Here is a 9,245-nt window from a genome sequence, read left to right on the forward strand (position 1 = left end):
CTTTTTGATTTGACTTTTTTCTTCGTATTAAAAACATTTTTTTTCTTTTCGTTTTAAATAAAAATAACCATTTGACTATTTTTTTTCAGTTCATTCAATTTAACATCATTTATACAACACAACATACACACAACACTTATTAAATTAAAATAACCAAGGCAACAATACAACATGGCAGACGGCGGCTGGACGCTGGTTGGCTCCCGTCGTAAACGTCGCAATGACGCACGCCAGGCCTTTCAGCCTCACTGGGAGCAGGGTGCTGGGTTCCACGAGGGGATGGACCGTGCACCCCCTGCCTCTGCAAGGAGGTGGGGCCCTGTCCTTCCACCTAACCCTAACCCTAACCCTAACCCTAACCCTAACCCTAACCCTAACCCTAACCCTAACCCCTAACCCTAACCCCTAACCCTAACCCTAACCCTAACCCTAACCCTAACCCTACCCTAACCCTACCCTAACCCTAACCCTAACCCTAACCCTAACCCTAACCCTAACCCTAACCCTAACCCTAACCCTAACCCCCTAACCCTAACCCTAACCCTAACCCTAACCCTAACCCTAACCCCTAACCCCTAACCCTAACCCTAACCCCTAACCCTAACCCTAACCCTAACCCTAACCCTAACCCTAACCCTAACCCCTAACCCTAACCCTAACCCTAACCCTAACCCTAACCCTAACCCTAACCCTAACCCTAACCCCTAACCCTAACCCCTAACCCTAACCCTAACCCTAACCCTAACCCTAACCCTAACCCTAACCCTAACCCCACTTCCTGCCATGCTGTAGAAGAAAAGATCTTTTCGCAGACATGATGTTTTGGACTGTACATGCCTTCAAGTCACCTAGCCCTAAACCTAACCTCAGTGAAGAAGTGAGAAAAACCTATTCTGAGAGGATTTTTGGAGGACAAATGACTGAAGAGGAAAAAGAAAAATTGTTTGTACAAGCTGGGTGATTTCCTTACCTGTTTGGACCTCATCTTGGTGAGGGGGGGTGTGCTCCCACTCCTAAAAACAATAAGTGAGATTATAATTCAAAGAGCCATAAAGCTACGGACAATTTCGGAAAAGCATGGATCCACAGTCATTCAGGAGCAAAACAAAGGCTAACTCCGCCCACCTGCTCTATTTAACAGGACCTGCTTCTCTCAACTCACTCACTCACCTTGCAGCCCTGTCATACGGAGGCACAATAACACAGAAAGCAATCAGACCAGGATTTATGGACAAAGGATTTTTATTCCATTCAAGCGCTCATGTACAAGGGATATACAAACAAAGATTGCTCAGTTCAGCACCTGAAGAAGGACCAGAAAGTCCGAAATATCGCGCATTATTCTGGGCAACAAGTGATTCCAGGAGGAGCCTGAAGGTCATCCTGCAAAGAAAAGACAAGGCTACTTACCTGAGGAAATAGAGGAAATGTTCCTGAAAAGAAAAAGGAAGAGGAAAAAAATTGAAAATACAAGTTATCCAGGACGATGAGAGCCTAATTTTTGATCATGTAAGTCCATATATTCTAATTTTTGAGTGTGGGGCGGATGACTCTGGTTTTCTGGACGGAGGGAAGGCCCGAGCACTTGAGGTTCACCGCCTTTGGCGGTGAATTTCTAATCTTTAACCCCTGACAAGCCAGTGCCCCTTTGTCAGTCTGGTGCCGGGGTTTGAAGCCCCACTTCCTGCCATGCTGTAGAAGAAAAGATCTTTTCGCAGACATGATGTTTTGGACTGTACATGCCTTCAAGTCACCTAGCCCTAAACCTAACCTCAGTGAAGAAGTGAGAAAAACCTATTCTGAGAGGATTTTTGGAGGACAAATGACTGAAGAGGAAAAAGAAAAATTGTTTGTACAAGCTGGGTGATTTCCTTACCTGTTTGGACCTCATCTTGGTGAGGGGGGGTGTGCTCCCACTCCTAAAAACAATAAGTGAGATTATAATTCAAAGAGCCATAAAGCTACGGACAATTTCGGAAAAGCATGGATCCACAGTCATTCAGGAGCAAAACAAAGGCTAACTCCGCCCACCTGCTCTATTTAACAGGACCTGCTTCTCTCAACTCACTCACTCACCTTGCAGCCCTGTCATACGGAGGCACAATAACACAGAAAGCAATCAGACCAGGATTTATGGACAAAGGATTTTTATTCCATTCAAGCGCTCATGTACAAGGGATATACAAACAAAGATTGCTCAGTTCAGCACCTGAAGAAGGACCAGAAAGTCCGAAATATCGCGCATTATTCTGGGCAACAAGTGATTCCAGGAGGAGCCTGAAGGTCATCCTGCAAAGAAAAGACAAGGCTACTTACCTGAGGAAATAGAGGAAATGTTCCTGAAAAGAAAAAGGAAGAGGAAAAAAATTGAAAATACAAGTTATCCAGGACGATGAGAGCCTAATTTTTGATCATGTAAGTCCATATATTCTAATTTTTGAGTGTGGGGCGGATGACTCTGGTTTTCTGGACGGAGGGAAGGCCCGAGCACTTGAGGTTCACCGCCTTTGGCGGTGAATTTCTAATCTTTAACCCCTGACAAGCCAGTGCCCCTTTGTCAGTCTGGTGCCGGGGTTTGAAGCCCCACTTCCTGCCATGCTGTAGAAGAAAAGATCTTTTCGCAGACATGATGTTTTGGACTGTACATGCCTTCAAGTCACCTAGCCCTAAACCTAACCTCAGTGAAGAAGTGAGAAAAACCTATTCTGAGAGGATTTTTGGAGGACAAATGACTGAAGAGGAAAAAGAAAAATTGTTTGTACAAGCTGGGTGATTTCCTTACCTGTTTGGACCTCATCTTGGTGAGGGGGGGTGTGCTCCCACTCCTAAAAACAATAAGTGAGATTATAATTCAAAGAGCCATAAAGCTACGGACAATTTCGGAAAAGCATGGATCCACAGTCATTCAGGAGCAAAACAAAGGCTAACTCCGCCCACCTGCTCTATTTAACAGGACCTGCTTCTCTCAACTCACTCACTCACCTTGCAGCCCTGTCATACGGAGGCACAATAACACAGAAAGCAATCAGACCAGGATTTATGGACAAAGGATTTTTATTCCATTCAAGCGCTCATGTACAAGGGATATACAAACAAAGATTGCTCAGTTCAGCACCTGAAGAAGGACCAGAAAGTCCGAAATATCGCGCATTATTCTGGGCAACAAGTGATTCCAGGAGGAGCCTGAAGGTCATCCTGCAAAGAAAAGACAAGGCTACTTACCTGAGGAAATAGAGGAAATGTTCCTGAAAAGAAAAAGGAAGAGGAAAAAAATTGAAAATACAAGTTATCCAGGACGATGAGAGCCTAATTTTTGATCATGTAAGTCCATATATTCTAATTTTTGAGTGTGGGGCGGATGACTCTGGTTTTCTGGACGGAGGGAAGGCCCGAGCACTTGAGGTTCACCGCCTTTGGCGGTGAATTTCTAATCTTTAACCCCTGACAAGCCAGTGCCCCTTTGTCAGTCTGGTGCCGGGGTTTGAAGCCCCACTTCCTGCCATGCTGTAGAAGAAAAGATCTTTTCGCAGACATGATGTTTTGGACTGTACATGCCTTCAAGTCACCTAGCCCTAAACCTAACCTCAGTGAAGAAGTGAGAAAAACCTATTCTGAGAGGATTTTTGGAGGACAAATGACTGAAGAGGAAAAAGAAAAATTGTTTGTACAAGCTGGGTGATTTCCTTACCTGTTTGGACCTCATCTTGGTGAGGGGGGGTGTGCTCCCACTCCTAAAAACAATAAGTGAGATTATAATTCAAAGAGCCATAAAGCTACGGACAATTTCGGAAAAGCATGGATCCACAGTCATTCAGGAGCAAAACAAAGGCTAACTCCGCCCACCTGCTCTATTTAACAGGACCTGCTTCTCTCAACTCACTCACTCACCTTGCAGCCCTGTCATACGGAGGCACAATAACACAGAAAGCAATCAGACCAGGATTTATGGACAAAGGATTTTTATTCCATTCAAGCGCTCATGTACAAGGGATATACAAACAAAGATTGCTCAGTTCAGCACCTGAAGAAGGACCAGAAAGTCCGAAATATCGCGCATTATTCTGGGCAACAAGTGATTCCAGGAGGAGCCTGAAGGTCATCCTGCAAAGAAAAGACAAGGCTACTTACCTGAGGAAATAGAGGAAATGTTCCTGAAAAGAAAAAGGAAGAGGAAAAAAATTGAAAATACAAGTTATCCAGGACGATGAGAGCCTAATTTTTGATCATGTAAGTCCATATATTCTAATTTTTGAGTGTGGGGCGGATGACTCTGGTTTTCTGGACGGAGGGAAGGCCCGAGCACTTGAGGTTCACCGCCTTTGGCGGTGAATTTCTAATCTTTAACCCCTGACAAGCCAGTGCCCCTTTGTCAGTCTGGTGCCGGGGTTTGAAGCCCCACTTCCTGCCATGCTGTAGAAGAAAAGATCTTTTCGCAGACATGATGTTTTGGACTGTACATGCCTTCAAGTCACCTAGCCCTAAACCTAACCTCAGTGAAGAAGTGAGAAAAACCTATTCTGAGAGGATTTTTGGAGGACAAATGACTGAAGAGGAAAAAGAAAAATTGTTTGTACAAGCTGGGTGATTTCCTTACCTGTTTGGACCTCATCTTGGTGAGGGGGGGTGTGCTCCCACTCCTAAAAACAATAAGTGAGATTATAATTCAAAGAGCCATAAAGCTACGGACAATTTCGGAAAAGCATGGATCCACAGTCATTCAGGAGCAAAACAAAGGCTAACTCCGCCCACCTGCTCTATTTAACAGGACCTGCTTCTCTCAACTCACTCACTCACCTTGCAGCCCTGTCATACGGAGGCACAATAACACAGAAAGCAATCAGACCAGGATTTATGGACAAAGGATTTTTATTCCATTCAAGCGCTCATGTACAAGGGATATACAAACAAAGATTGCTCAGTTCAGCACCTGAAGAAGGACCAGAAAGTCCGAAATATCGCGCATTATTCTGGGCAACAAGTGATTCCAGGAGGAGCCTGAAGGTCATCCTGCAAAGAAAAGACAAGGCTACTTACCTGAGGAAATAGAGGAAATGTTCCTGAAAAGAAAAAGGAAGAGGAAAAAAATTGAAAATACAAGTTATCCAGGACGATGAGAGCCTAATTTTTGATCATGTAAGTCCATATATTCTAATTTTTGAGTGTGGGGCGGATGACTCTGGTTTTCTGGACGGAGGGAAGGCCCGAGCACTTGAGGTTCACCGCCTTTGGCGGTGAATTTCTAATCTTTAACCCCTGACAAGCCAGTGCCCCTTTGTCAGTCTGGTGCCGGGGTTTGAAGCCCCACTTCCTGCCATGCTGTAGAAGAAAAGATCTTTTCGCAGACATGATGTTTTGGACTGTACATGCCTTCAAGTCACCTAGCCCTAAACCTAACCTCAGTGAAGAAGTGAGAAAAACCTATTCTGAGAGGATTTTTGGAGGACAAATGACTGAAGAGGAAAAAGAAAAATTGTTTGTACAAGCTGGGTGATTTCCTTACCTGTTTGGACCTCATCTTGGTGAGGGGGGGTGTGCTCCCACTCCTAAAAACAATAAGTGAGATTATAATTCAAAGAGCCATAAAGCTACGGACAATTTCGGAAAAGCATGGATCCACAGTCATTCAGGAGCAAAACAAAGGCTAACTCCGCCCACCTGCTCTATTTAACAGGACCTGCTTCTCTCAACTCACTCACTCACCTTGCAGCCCTGTCATACGGAGGCACAATAACACAGAAAGCAATCAGACCAGGATTTATGGACAAAGGATTTTTATTCCATTCAAGCGCTCATGTACAAGGGATATACAAACAAAGATTGCTCAGTTCAGCACCTGAAGAAGGACCAGAAAGTCCGAAATATCGCGCATTATTCTGGGCAACAAGTGATTCCAGGAGGAGCCTGAAGGTCATCCTGCAAAGAAAAGACAAGGCTACTTACCTGAGGAAATAGAGGAAATGTTCCTGAAAAGAAAAAGGAAGAGGAAAAAAATTGAAAATACAAGTTATCCAGGACGATGAGAGCCTAATTTTTGATCATGTAAGTCCATATATTCTAATTTTTGAGTGTGGGGCGGATGACTCTGGTTTTCTGGACGGAGGGAAGGCCCGAGCACTTGAGGTTCACCGCCTTTGGCGGTGAATTTCTAATCTTTAACCCCTGACAAGCCAGTGCCCCTTTGTCAGTCTGGTGCCGGGGTTTGAAGCCCCACTTCCTGCCATGCTGTAGAAGAAAAGATCTTTTCGCAGACATGATGTTTTGGACTGTACATGCCTTCAAGTCACCTAGCCCTAAACCTAACCTCAGTGAAGAAGTGAGAAAAACCTATTCTGAGAGGATTTTTGGAGGACAAATGACTGAAGAGGAAAAAGAAAAATTGTTTGTACAAGCTGGGTGATTTCCTTACCTGTTTGGACCTCATCTTGGTGAGGGGGGGTGTGCTCCCACTCCTAAAAACAATAAGTGAGATTATAATTCAAAGAGCCATAAAGCTACGGACAATTTCGGAAAAGCATGGATCCACAGTCATTCAGGAGCAAAACAAAGGCTAACTCCGCCCACCTGCTCTATTTAACAGGACCTGCTTCTCTCAACTCACTCACTCACCTTGCAGCCCTGTCATACGGAGGCACAATAACACAGAAAGCAATCAGACCAGGATTTATGGACAAAGGATTTTTATTCCATTCAAGCGCTCATGTACAAGGGATATACAAACAAAGATTGCTCAGTTCAGCACCTGAAGAAGGACCAGAAAGTCCGAAATATCGCGCATTATTCTGGGCAACAAGTGATTCCAGGAGGAGCCTGAAGGTCATCCTGCAAAGAAAAGACAAGGCTACTTACCTGAGGAAATAGAGGAAATGTTCCTGAAAAGAAAAAGGAAGAGGAAAAAAATTGAAAATACAAGTTATCCAGGACGATGAGAGCCTAATTTTTGATCATGTAAGTCCATATATTCTAATTTTTGAGTGTGGGGCGGATGACTCTGGTTTTCTGGACGGAGGGAAGGCCCGAGCACTTGAGGTTCACCGCCTTTGGCGGTGAATTTCTAATCTTTAACCCCTGACAAGCCAGTGCCCCTTTGTCAGTCTGGTGCCGGGGTTTGAAGCCCCACTTCCTGCCATGCTGTAGAAGAAAAGATCTTTTCGCAGACATGATGTTTTGGACTGTACATGCCTTCAAGTCACCTAGCCCTAAACCTAACCTCAGTGAAGAAGTGAGAAAAACCTATTCTGAGAGGATTTTTGGAGGACAAATGACTGAAGAGGAAAAAGAAAAATTGTTTGTACAAGCTGGGTGATTTCCTTACCTGTTTGGACCTCATCTTGGTGAGGGGGGGTGTGCTCCCACTCCTAAAAACAATAAGTGAGATTATAATTCAAAGAGCCATAAAGCTACGGACAATTTCGGAAAAGCATGGATCCACAGTCATTCAGGAGCAAAACAAAGGCTAACTCCGCCCACCTGCTCTATTTAACAGGACCTGCTTCTCTCAACTCACTCACTCACCTTGCAGCCCTGTCATACGGAGGCACAATAACACAGAAAGCAATCAGACCAGGATTTATGGACAAAGGATTTTTATTCCATTCAAGCGCTCATGTACAAGGGATATACAAACAAAGATTGCTCAGTTCAGCACCTGAAGAAGGACCAGAAAGTCCGAAATATCGCGCATTATTCTGGGCAACAAGTGATTCCAGGAGGAGCCTGAAGGTCATCCTGCAAAGAAAAGACAAGGCTACTTACCTGAGGAAATAGAGGAAATGTTCCTGAAAAGAAAAAGGAAGAGGAAAAAAATTGAAAATACAAGTTATCCAGGACGATGAGAGCCTAATTTTTGATCATGTAAGTCCATATATTCTAATTTTTGAGTGTGGGGCGGATGACTCTGGTTTTCTGGACGGAGGGAAGGCCCGAGCACTTGAGGTTCACCGCCTTTGGCGGTGAATTTCTAATCTTTAACCCCTGACAAGCCAGTGCCCCTTTGTCAGTCTGGTGCCGGGGTTTGAAGCCCCACTTCCTGCCATGCTGTAGAAGAAAAGATCTTTTCGCAGACATGATGTTTTGGACTGTACATGCCTTCAAGTCACCTAGCCCTAAACCTAACCTCAGTGAAGAAGTGAGAAAAACCTATTCTGAGAGGATTTTTGGAGGACAAATGACTGAAGAGGAAAAAGAAAAATTGTTTGTACAAGCTGGGTGATTTCCTTACCTGTTTGGACCTCATCTTGGTGAGGGGGGGTGTGCTCCCACTCCTAAAAACAATAAGTGAGATTATAATTCAAAGAGCCATAAAGCTACGGACAATTTCGGAAAAGCATGGATCCACAGTCATTCAGGAGCAAAACAAAGGCTAACTCCGCCCACCTGCTCTATTTAACAGGACCTGCTTCTCTCAACTCACTCACTCACCTTGCAGCCCTGTCATACGGAGGCACAATAACACAGAAAGCAATCAGACCAGGATTTATGGACAAAGGATTTTTATTCCATTCAAGCGCTCATGTACAAGGGATATACAAACAAAGATTGCTCAGTTCAGCACCTGAAGAAGGACCAGAAAGTCCGAAATATCGCGCATTATTCTGGGCAACAAGTGATTCCAGGAGGAGCCTGAAGGTCATCCTGCAAAGAAAAGACAAGGCTACTTACCTGAGGAAATAGAGGAAATGTTCCTGAAAAGAAAAAGGAAGAGGAAAAAAATTGAAAATACAAGTTATCCAGGACGATGAGAGCCTAATTTTTGATCATGTAAGTCCATATATTCTAATTTTTGAGTGTGGGGCGGATGACTCTGGTTTTCTGGACGGAGGGAAGGCCCGAGCACTTGAGGTTCACCGCCTTTGGCGGTGAATTTCTAATCTTTAACCCCTGACAAGCCAGTGCCCCTTTGTCAGTCTGGTGCCGGGGTTTGAAGCCCCACTTCCTGCCATGCTGTAGAAGAAAAGATCTTTTCGCAGACATGATGTTTTGGACTGTACATGCCTTCAAGTCACCTAGCCCTAAACCTAACCTCAGTGAAGAAGTGAGAAAAACCTATTCTGAGAGGATTTTTGGAGGACAAATGACTGAAGAGGAAAAAGAAAAATTGTTTGTACAAGCTGGGTGATTTCCTTACCTGTTTGGACCTCATCTTGGTGAGGGGGGGTGTGCTCCCACTCCTAAAAACAATAAGTGAGATTATAATTCAAAGAGCCATAAAGCTACGGACAATTTCGGAAAAGCATGGATCCACAGTC

The 9,245-nt window shown here is 44.3% G+C and overlaps 1 long non-coding RNA gene across 1 annotated transcript; it reads right to left on the bottom strand.

The window, feature by feature from the left end:
- Nucleotides 1-224: 224 nt before the first annotated feature.
- On the bottom strand, nt 225-620 carry LOC144987896 (uncharacterized). Its single transcript, XR_013651583.1, has 2 exons — nt 543-620; nt 225-361 (listed from the first exon to the last, which is right to left on the bottom strand). It is a non-coding gene; the product is annotated as an uncharacterized LOC144987896 (long non-coding RNA).
- Nucleotides 621-9,245: the final 8,625 nt, after the last annotated feature.

Source organism: Oryzias latipes, chromosome 19 (genome assembly GCF_053564925.1).
Source record: "Oryzias latipes strain Hd-rR chromosome 19, Olatipes_Hd-rR_3.1".
Lineage (NCBI taxonomy): Eukaryota > Metazoa > Chordata > Actinopteri > Beloniformes > Adrianichthyidae > Oryzias > Oryzias latipes.